General features: G+C 41.6%; 1 long non-coding RNA gene across 1 annotated transcript; it reads right to left on the reverse strand.

Moving 5' to 3' along the window:
* Positions 1–2,443: 2,443 nt before the first annotated feature.
* On the reverse strand, positions 2,444–7,892 carry LOC137347520 (uncharacterized). The gene is made up of 2 exons (XR_010968970.1): positions 6,905–7,892; positions 2,444–4,755 (listed from the first exon to the last, which is right to left on the reverse strand). It is a non-coding gene; the product is annotated as an uncharacterized lncRNA (long non-coding RNA).
* Between the last annotated feature and the right edge of the window lie 742 nt (positions 7,893–8,634).

The following is an 8,634-nucleotide window of genomic DNA, read 5'->3' on the forward strand; positions in this document are numbered from 1 at the left end:
GACAAAGGCAACTTTATTTAAACAAAGCCCAGCCACCAATCAGAGACAGGGGCCCCTGCCCGTCATCGTAGGAGGGGGAGGGACTTGGGGGGGAGGGGGGGGGGAGTGGGCAGGACCTGTGACAGTGGCAGGTCCCAGCCTATAGGGTGAGGGAGATCCATATCCATGGGCAGCAGGGCCCAGCCTATAGGGTGAGGGAGATCCATCTCCATGGGTGGCAGGTCCCAGCCTATAGGGTGAGGGAGATCCATCTCCATGGGTGGCAGGTCACAGCCTATAGGGTGAGGGAGATCCATCTCCATGGGCGGTAGGCCTCAGCCTATAGGATGAGGGTGATCCATGTCTAGAGGCAGCAGATTCTGACATATAGAATGAGGGTGATGCATCTCTAAGGGCAGAAGATCCCAATTTAAGGGTGAGGTAAGTCACAGTTTTAGGGATAGTAGATCCAATTGGGATGAGGTAGATCACACACAGGTGAGGTGGATCCTATTTCTAGGGACAGCATATTGTAGTTTCCACTGGGATAAAGTAGATTAGATTGAGGGTAGTGTGTGCCATCCTGAATTTGAAATAGATCCTATTTCTGAAACTGAGTAGACCCTATCCTGCTGGTGAGATAGATCCCACCATCAAGCTGTTGACCCAAGATTGTGCCCTCACGGGATATGATATAGAGGGCAGCTTGTGTCACTTTGATACTCCTGATGGCCCGTCATGTTCAATGCCCCTGTCCAGGTTTACTCATCACCAACATGGAATGGACTTCACCACAGTAATGCCCACAGTGAGGATGTTTGCTCCTCCAGCTCTCACGAGACAAGGCCAAGAAATCCTCAAGAACATCAGAACTTCAGCGCTAATTGCCTAAATTTTAACTAAGTTAATCTATTTTACAAACGATAAACAAGCAAGTAACTAACAGTGATACAGGACATATATTTAGAGTAGAAATGTTTAATTGAAGAAAAAGGTTGGTAAAAAGTTTAATTCCTGACTCCAAATATGAAAGCAACAAAAATCCTTTAATTGTGTTTGACCAAGTCCATATACACACACTCTGAAGGAGAAATTTACGCAAATTTACAATGATTCCCTGGCGGCTGGAAATCAACAAAGAATATCTTTTGAGCTGCATAGTTAGTGGCCTGTGGTGCTGCCTGGCCTGGAGAATTAATGGCCTGGAGACTGCGTAGCTAGAAGTGGTGCTACATGAATGAATTTCTCCACCCAGCTTTAAACAGTAGACATACAGAGAAATAGGTAATACTACACTGTTTTCTTTTCTCCAATAGAGAAGTAACATTTGTTGTTGTTCCTTTCCAATTCTAATTGTTTCTATAAATTGGTAACGAAATGCTTCAAATCTTACAGCCTATTTGTCACAAAACATTGCTGATTGGTCATGGCAATTCTTTTTCACGAACAAGACCCCGAGAAAGGATATATTTCCTAAAAAAACAACAGATTCAATTTGCTACCTTCCTGTCCTATTGTCTCACTCCTTATCCCTAAACTGCCTTGGCTATTTCCTAATGTGGCCATGAAAGTACTCAAATTGTACATTTTAGCAAACAATTATAGTAGACAGCCAGCTAAAACTGTACCCTGACAAAGCAAACCCTAAAGCATCCTGGGAATGAACAGTTTTAACCCATTTCATTCAGTATTTCTAGCTGCAGTACAAATCGACAAGCTATCAATCAGGAAAAGAAACCGAAAACTTTAACCATATGAGATTAAACCAAACGCTAATCCTACTTATTTTACAGGTTACAATCTAAAGCTAAGCGATTCTTCTGTGGAATACTTTTATCTGGAGTCTTTCTTTTCCAGTATTTCTTGCATCTCTGAGATTTAACTTGAACTACTGCGTTAAATGATTCCAATATTTAAACAGTTAGGGTTCCTTAAATAGCTCCAAAATGATCACCAGGGCTTCCTAGATTTGAACTAACTGTCAAGCACGTTCAAAAATAACTGGCTACCTCACAGAAAATTAAACAGCTACACAATGTGTTTGTTCAAAAGTAGTTTGACTTTTCCTTCAAATGTTACAGAGCCACAAAACTTGAAACATTTGTATTGATTTGAACTTGGTACAAGATTCCATCTGTAGCTGGCTTTTAAACTTCTTGTATTGTGACTGGATTTAAAGGAAAAGCCGCCAAGCCAAAACTAGACAAACTAATATTGCACGTTTGTCACAAGGGTGATAATGACATCTGAAGTGAAGATGAGGGAAAGGTAGGACAAATAAAGCCAGAGCTCCCAGGATGATGAAAGAGAATGAGTAAGATAAAGCAGAAAAAGGGTGCGTATGACACAAGTGAGAACCAGACTGAATATAAAAGATTCAGAGAGGAAGCAGAAAAAGAAATTTAAAAAGAGGCGTTATGTGAGAAACGTAGCCCACTTAATAATAATTTACACCAAGTCAAACTCTGAAGAAGTAAGTTTATTTAACGTTCTTGCAAGATCGGGTGTCCTACAAGCAGGCACACCAATCAACATATTCAGTTCATGTTTATACAATACAAATCCATTTGTCCACGCCTTTATTTTACATTATTGGTTATAACGTATTATGACACTAACCTATCCTATGGTTGCTACAGTCTCCTCCTCTGTTTACTTCTCCCCCTACTCTAACTTTCTAGCCCCTGACTCTTGTTTTTGTTTTACCTTATTTGGCTCTCCATTCTTTTGCAAGCCTCCTGTGTGTGTGTTAACTTGCAGCTGTCAGTTACTTATTCACTACACCCTTTGTTCTAACTCTTGCTGTTTTTCTTTTCTCTGCATAAGCACAATTTTTAACTGCCGTACTGTCTCAAGGTCTTTACTCACATACCCTTATCAGTTCCCTTGTTCAGTGATTTCATTATGTTGTGTCGAAATGACTTCTTGGTAATTTTCCACAAGCTGTAGAAACAACATTTCAGTATTTCTTATTCTCACAATTCCCCCTTTTCTTTTACTTAATCCTTGTTGTTTTCTACATACTGAGGAGGGGTCTCATATGTCCTCTCAAAGCCTCTGAGCATTATTTCAGCCGCCTTCTCAATGTCTGTACTCCCGTTGATACTATCCATTCTGTCATTTGGTTTCGGGCCTTGAATTCATCAGGTACCCCTCTTGGGACCCCTATGGAATCCAAGTACACCTGGTCATCAAAAGAGTTCGCTATCGCTTCCCTTTTACCCCTTTCCCTCGTTATTATCTTTTGTTTCTCAAATGCCAAGGTGAATGGTATTGCCAATTGAACAATTGCGCACGTCCCCTTCCACTGGGAGGGTAGGGTCTGTCTCAGGATTTTTCCTCCGCAATACCACCATAAATCCGCTCTGGGGACATTCAATGATGAGTAGTTCCCTCCCCTGACTCTTCCAGTTACGTCCTCAGTCTCTATGCATGACTTCAACTCTCCCATATTTCTGGTTAGCTCCGCACCGTGTCGACTTACGCATGATGTGTGATTCACACTGGTGGCTAAAAATGAAGGGGGAGTCCTTGAATCTTTTTTCTCTAGGGGAGGGAACATTAATGACAAGGATATGCAAGTTTTGAATACCCCAAGCCGTCTTATCCTGATATAGGGCTAACATGCATTCCATGCCCTTTCGGTCATGCTCCCACCCCAGCGGGAAAGGTACGACTTGAGCTATCGGTCTACCAGATGCACAAGCATAGCAATTGTTTTTGTTCAAACTTTTTACAGTATATTTTATCCATTCTACCCAGGCATTTGTGTCCCTGTAACCGGTTTCGATCTCAATTGTCTTTCTCAAGTCTTTTACCTCTATTATTTTTACTATGTTAGGATCGTTATGAGAGGTCCCTTTTAGTTTGTTAGATGGTTTACCAGTCTCATCTATTGTTACCTGAAAACAACATTTTAATTCACCTTTCTTTTTCCCTTCTCTAACTGTTACTCCAAACACCTTGTTGTCTAATTGGAAGTGGGTAGTTTTGATTTGTCGTTCTTCTGTTATTGAGCCATTCCGATGGCGTTGGATGGATATTCCACCAGTCGTTTCTGTCCACTCGGTTCTTTTTATTGTCAAATATATATAGGGTTGCATTCCTTATCTGGACAATCTGGGCCTGGTTTTATGGGGCTCTGGTGAATGGATATAATCGGTGGGAGTGGGTCTCCTGTTATGATAATTTCTTTGGTTATGTATGCCCCCACATAGGATTAGGAAACATAAGTCTACTTCTACCACCTGAGGGTCCTGGCTCTTGGGGATTTCTGTGTACCGTTGTCCCCGTCAGTTCCGTCCCACATTGTTATTTTTCCCATTACTGGGATGACTAATACTGCATACAAAAACATCCAACCCATTTTAATCTGGTTCTGATTTCCTGGCTACTTTTGAAAAGAAAGAGAGAGAGAGAGAGAGAAAAGGCACACAATATTACAGACAGTATTTCCGCGCTCACGCCGCTATATAAAAAAGTTCGTTACTCAAAGTCTTTTTAGCTTTAGTTTCAATGGTTCTTCTGTTAATTCGGTTGTCCAAGTTCCTTCCTCGGCCGGGGGGTTGTACCGGCCCCTTGATTCTTGTGTAGTGGGTCCAACCTCTTTCTGCCATTCTTATGGCTGTTTCAGTGGTCAGGAGAGTCTGGTACGGTCCTTCCCAGTTCGGTTGTAGTTTAGTCTCTTTCCACGATTTCACCAGAACCCAATCTCCTGGTTGGATCTTGTGTACTGCAAATTCGAGAGGTGGGGTCTGTGCTAACAGGCCTTGCTTCCTGAGGAATGACAATGAGGAAGACAACGCCAGTTAATAGTTCTTTAGAAACGAATCTTTAGTTTCTAAGGTTGGCATCTCGCCCCTGGTTCCCATATAGGGTAATCCGAATAGCATTTCATAGGGGGACAGTCCCACATCTTTTCTAGGGGCTGTCCGAATTCTGAGTATCGCTATAGGTAAACATTTTGTCCAGGGTAACCTTGTTTCAAGTACCAGTGCCATGCCTTTCTGCTCATTTCCACATTCCCCCCTTTTATCATTCTATGATAACCTTCTCTCTACCGATCAACTTATATATGATTATATATATTCGCTAGGATTATGTGGATCTATTTACTCAAATAACACTTAAACAGTATAGTATAAAAACAAATATAAAAAACTCAGCAACTGCTGAATCAGAAGTGTAGGCTGAGCCACCCTCTAACAAGGGGGCGTGTATTAGCCTGGTCGGTATGTTTTTCATTCTAACTTTCCCCTAGGATTGTCATGTCTGGGTGATAAGAAGAGTGCTGTTGAAGTACAATGTCTCTCTCTCTCTCGCTGTACCAGCTGCAAGGCCAAGTTGCCTCTGCAGCCCTGAAGTTATGAAGTCATTTCTGATGAGCTGTCCCTCCCTGCAGCACTGAAGCTAGCTTGTTAGCAATACATGACTGATTAATTGTTTCATCTTAAATGTTCCCATGTAATTCTGTTCTTAAAAATTCTAAAATCTAAATTCTGTTCTCACAGTCCCCCCTTTGATTCTTCAAAACATTTTTAAAAATCAATCCCTTGATCCCACCTAGGTGCCTTTAATGGTCTCTATTTGTCTAGAAACAGCCTTCAACACCCAGAGGGGTCGCACTCAATACGTCGCCTGCTTGTGCCATAAGAGGGGCCTGCGGTAACTCTGTAAAGGCATAAGTTTTGCAGGGGCTTCAACTACTTGTTTACAACATAAAAGGGTGGAACACTTGTACAATTACCATCTCATTTAAGCTTCACTGTTTTTCTCTGGCTTCATCTCTATTAACGAAAACTTTCTGCGCTTCTCTGAGCAGTTCGTCCAATTGTTTTTCACTCCATCCATCTATCTTTTGAATTTTCTTTTGGATGTCTGGCCATGATTTTGTTACAAAATGGACTCGAAGGAGTCCTTGGGCAACCGGGTCTTCTGGATCTAAACCTGAATATTTCATCATTGTGTCCCGTAATCTCTGTAAGAAATTTGAGGGAGTCTCATCCTTTTCTTGTCTTACTTCGAAGGCCTTATTCAAATTTTGTGATTTCAGGACAGATTCCCTAATGCCTTTTACTATCAGATTTCTAAGGTCTTTCATCTGGCCCCTATGGCCGACGTTATTGTTCTGCCACTGCGGGTCTTGATTAGGGTATTTTTGTTCGGCTGGTTCGTTTCCCCCTACCCCGGGAGGGTTTTCTCTTTCCCAAATTTTCAGGGGTCTTCTACGAGGACTTTCATTTCCTTTTTAAACACTCTTACCTCTCCTGACGTTAATGGTGCACTAACAAATCCAATTTCATTTATTTCCTATTGGTACCTCTCTCAAGGGCATCATTGTCTTCGGAGACTCTCTGTCTCTATCGTCGTCATTATCGTCAGGTTTAGGGGTGGTCCTTCTTGCTGTCCTTAGATCATATTTGGGTCTTTTTCTCCTTGGTTTTTGACTCTAAATCCCAATACTCCAACATCCGTCCCAATGGACGTTCTGGAGGGATGTTGCCGGCAGTCTTTCCTTGTCTCCCATCGTCTTCCTTTTTAGACGATTTATTTCCCATGGTCTACAGTATTCACCTCCTAACTGAAGGATCTTGTACCCTACGGTATTCACCTCCTAGCTGAAGGGTCTTATACCTTACGGTACTCACCTCCTAGCTGAAGGGTCTTATACCCCACAGTATTCACCTCCTAACTGAAGGGTCTTGTACCCTACGGTATTCACCTCCTAGCTGAAGGGTCTTGTACCCTACGGTACTCACCTCCTAGCTGAAGGGTCTTATACCATACAGTACTCACCTCCTAGCTGAAGGGTCTTATACTGCAGGACTGTAAAATTCACTCCTCAAGGACTTTTAGTACTTAGAAGGTCTTATCCTACAGTTAACCATAAGTCACCAAGATAATACTTAAAAGTCGTTTTTCTTACCTTGGTCCGTGCACGGAGTTGCCTGACTTCACGTGTGTACCTGCCGCACTAAATACTCGTTCAGAGTGACTTCCCTAGGATCGTTTTCAGTCGATTACTCGGGTCCGCTACCGACGAGAGAAACGAGACCGTTTTTAAATTAACAGGACGCGTCTTCTCGTCTGTCGTCGGCCGCGGTCCCGGCAATGATGAAGAGATCCCGGACGAGCCCACAATTGTGAGAAACGTAGCCCACTTAATAATAATTTACACCAAGTCAAACTCTGAAGAAGTAAGTTTATTTAACGTTCTTGCAAGATCGGGTGTCCTACAAGCAGGCACACCCATCAACATATTCAGTTCATGTTTATACAATACAAATCCATTTGTCCACGCCTTTATTTTACATTATTGGTTATAACGTATTATGACACTAACCTATCCTATGGTTGCTACAGTCTCCTCCTCTGTTTACTTCTCCCCCTACTCTAACTTTCTAGCCCCTGACTCTTGTTTTTGTTTTACCTTATTTGGCTCTCCATTCTTTTGCAAGCCTCCTGTGTGTGTGTTAACTTGCAGCTGTCAGTTACTTATTCACTACATCCTTTGTTCTAACTCTTGCTGTTTTTCTTTTCTCTGCATAAGCACAATTTTTAACTGCCGTACTGTCTCAAGGTCTTTACTCACATACCCTTATCAGTTCCCTTGTTCAGTGATTTCATTATGTTGTGTAGAAATGACTTCTTGGTAATTTTCCACAAGCTGTAGAAACAACATTTCAGTATTTCTTATTCTCACAGTTACGAACAGGAAGCTAATCTTTTTTTTCTCTGAATAAATTTCTCTGTGTTTCCAACCACCTGTCCGTAAACAGGTTAGTGATTGAATTTTTCCCTCCCTTAAACCTGATAATAAATGACTGCAACCACAACACTGTTGTTAGAGTTAAATCAAAGAATTAGGGTTTGTTAACTCACTCTTAAACGCGGGGAAGGGTTTAACTTTTATAAGCGCCATACACGCTTACAAACATACAGCGTAAAGTTAAAGGCATGAAAAGGCAAGGACATTTACTAAATAGAACGATAAACTAACATGAATTTCAGTTAAAACTAATGCCCGTTTAAATTATCAAAAAGTCCAAAAATTGGAGGTCATCGATGAGAAATGCCAAATTGGGGGAGGGGCTGTTTCTTCTTCTTCGCACTCTCGAAGGTAAATGGAAGTATTGGCTGAAGTCACCTTTTTCTTGATGGAGAGGAAGTTAGCAGAAGGCAGGTTTCCATGCTATTTTTGCAGACTGGGTCTTTAATTTTCTTCACTGTTTGCAGTCTGTATCTTCTTTAATTTTCTGACTTTTTGCAGACTGTGTTTTAGAGACAGGTGTACAGCTTCAGGCAGCTAATCTGAACAAAGGCAGCTATAGATTGAGAACAGGCTGTACCCTCAAACTGTTACAGTTTCAAGTCCAGGCAGGTTGGATAGGAGTTTCCTGGGTCCTAAAACTAGTCTCTTTCAAGTTGCTATCCCATGATTTCTCTCCTCCATTTTAACAGCTAAAACTTAACATGCTGTATAAAAATGGTGGCTGACATTAATACTCAAATGCGCAAAACACAATTTACAGTGGGTTCTCATCTATTTGTGACAAGAGGGAAAGAGAGAGGCAGCTAACATAAAAAGGAATCCAAAAGTCTGCTATAGGCATAATAAATTGTAAAAGGGTAGTGTTATGGACAGGTGGGTGATGT

This window comes from Heterodontus francisci, chromosome 32 (genome assembly GCF_036365525.1).
Source record: "Heterodontus francisci isolate sHetFra1 chromosome 32, sHetFra1.hap1, whole genome shotgun sequence".
Taxonomy (NCBI): Eukaryota; Metazoa; Chordata; class Chondrichthyes; order Heterodontiformes; family Heterodontidae; genus Heterodontus; species Heterodontus francisci.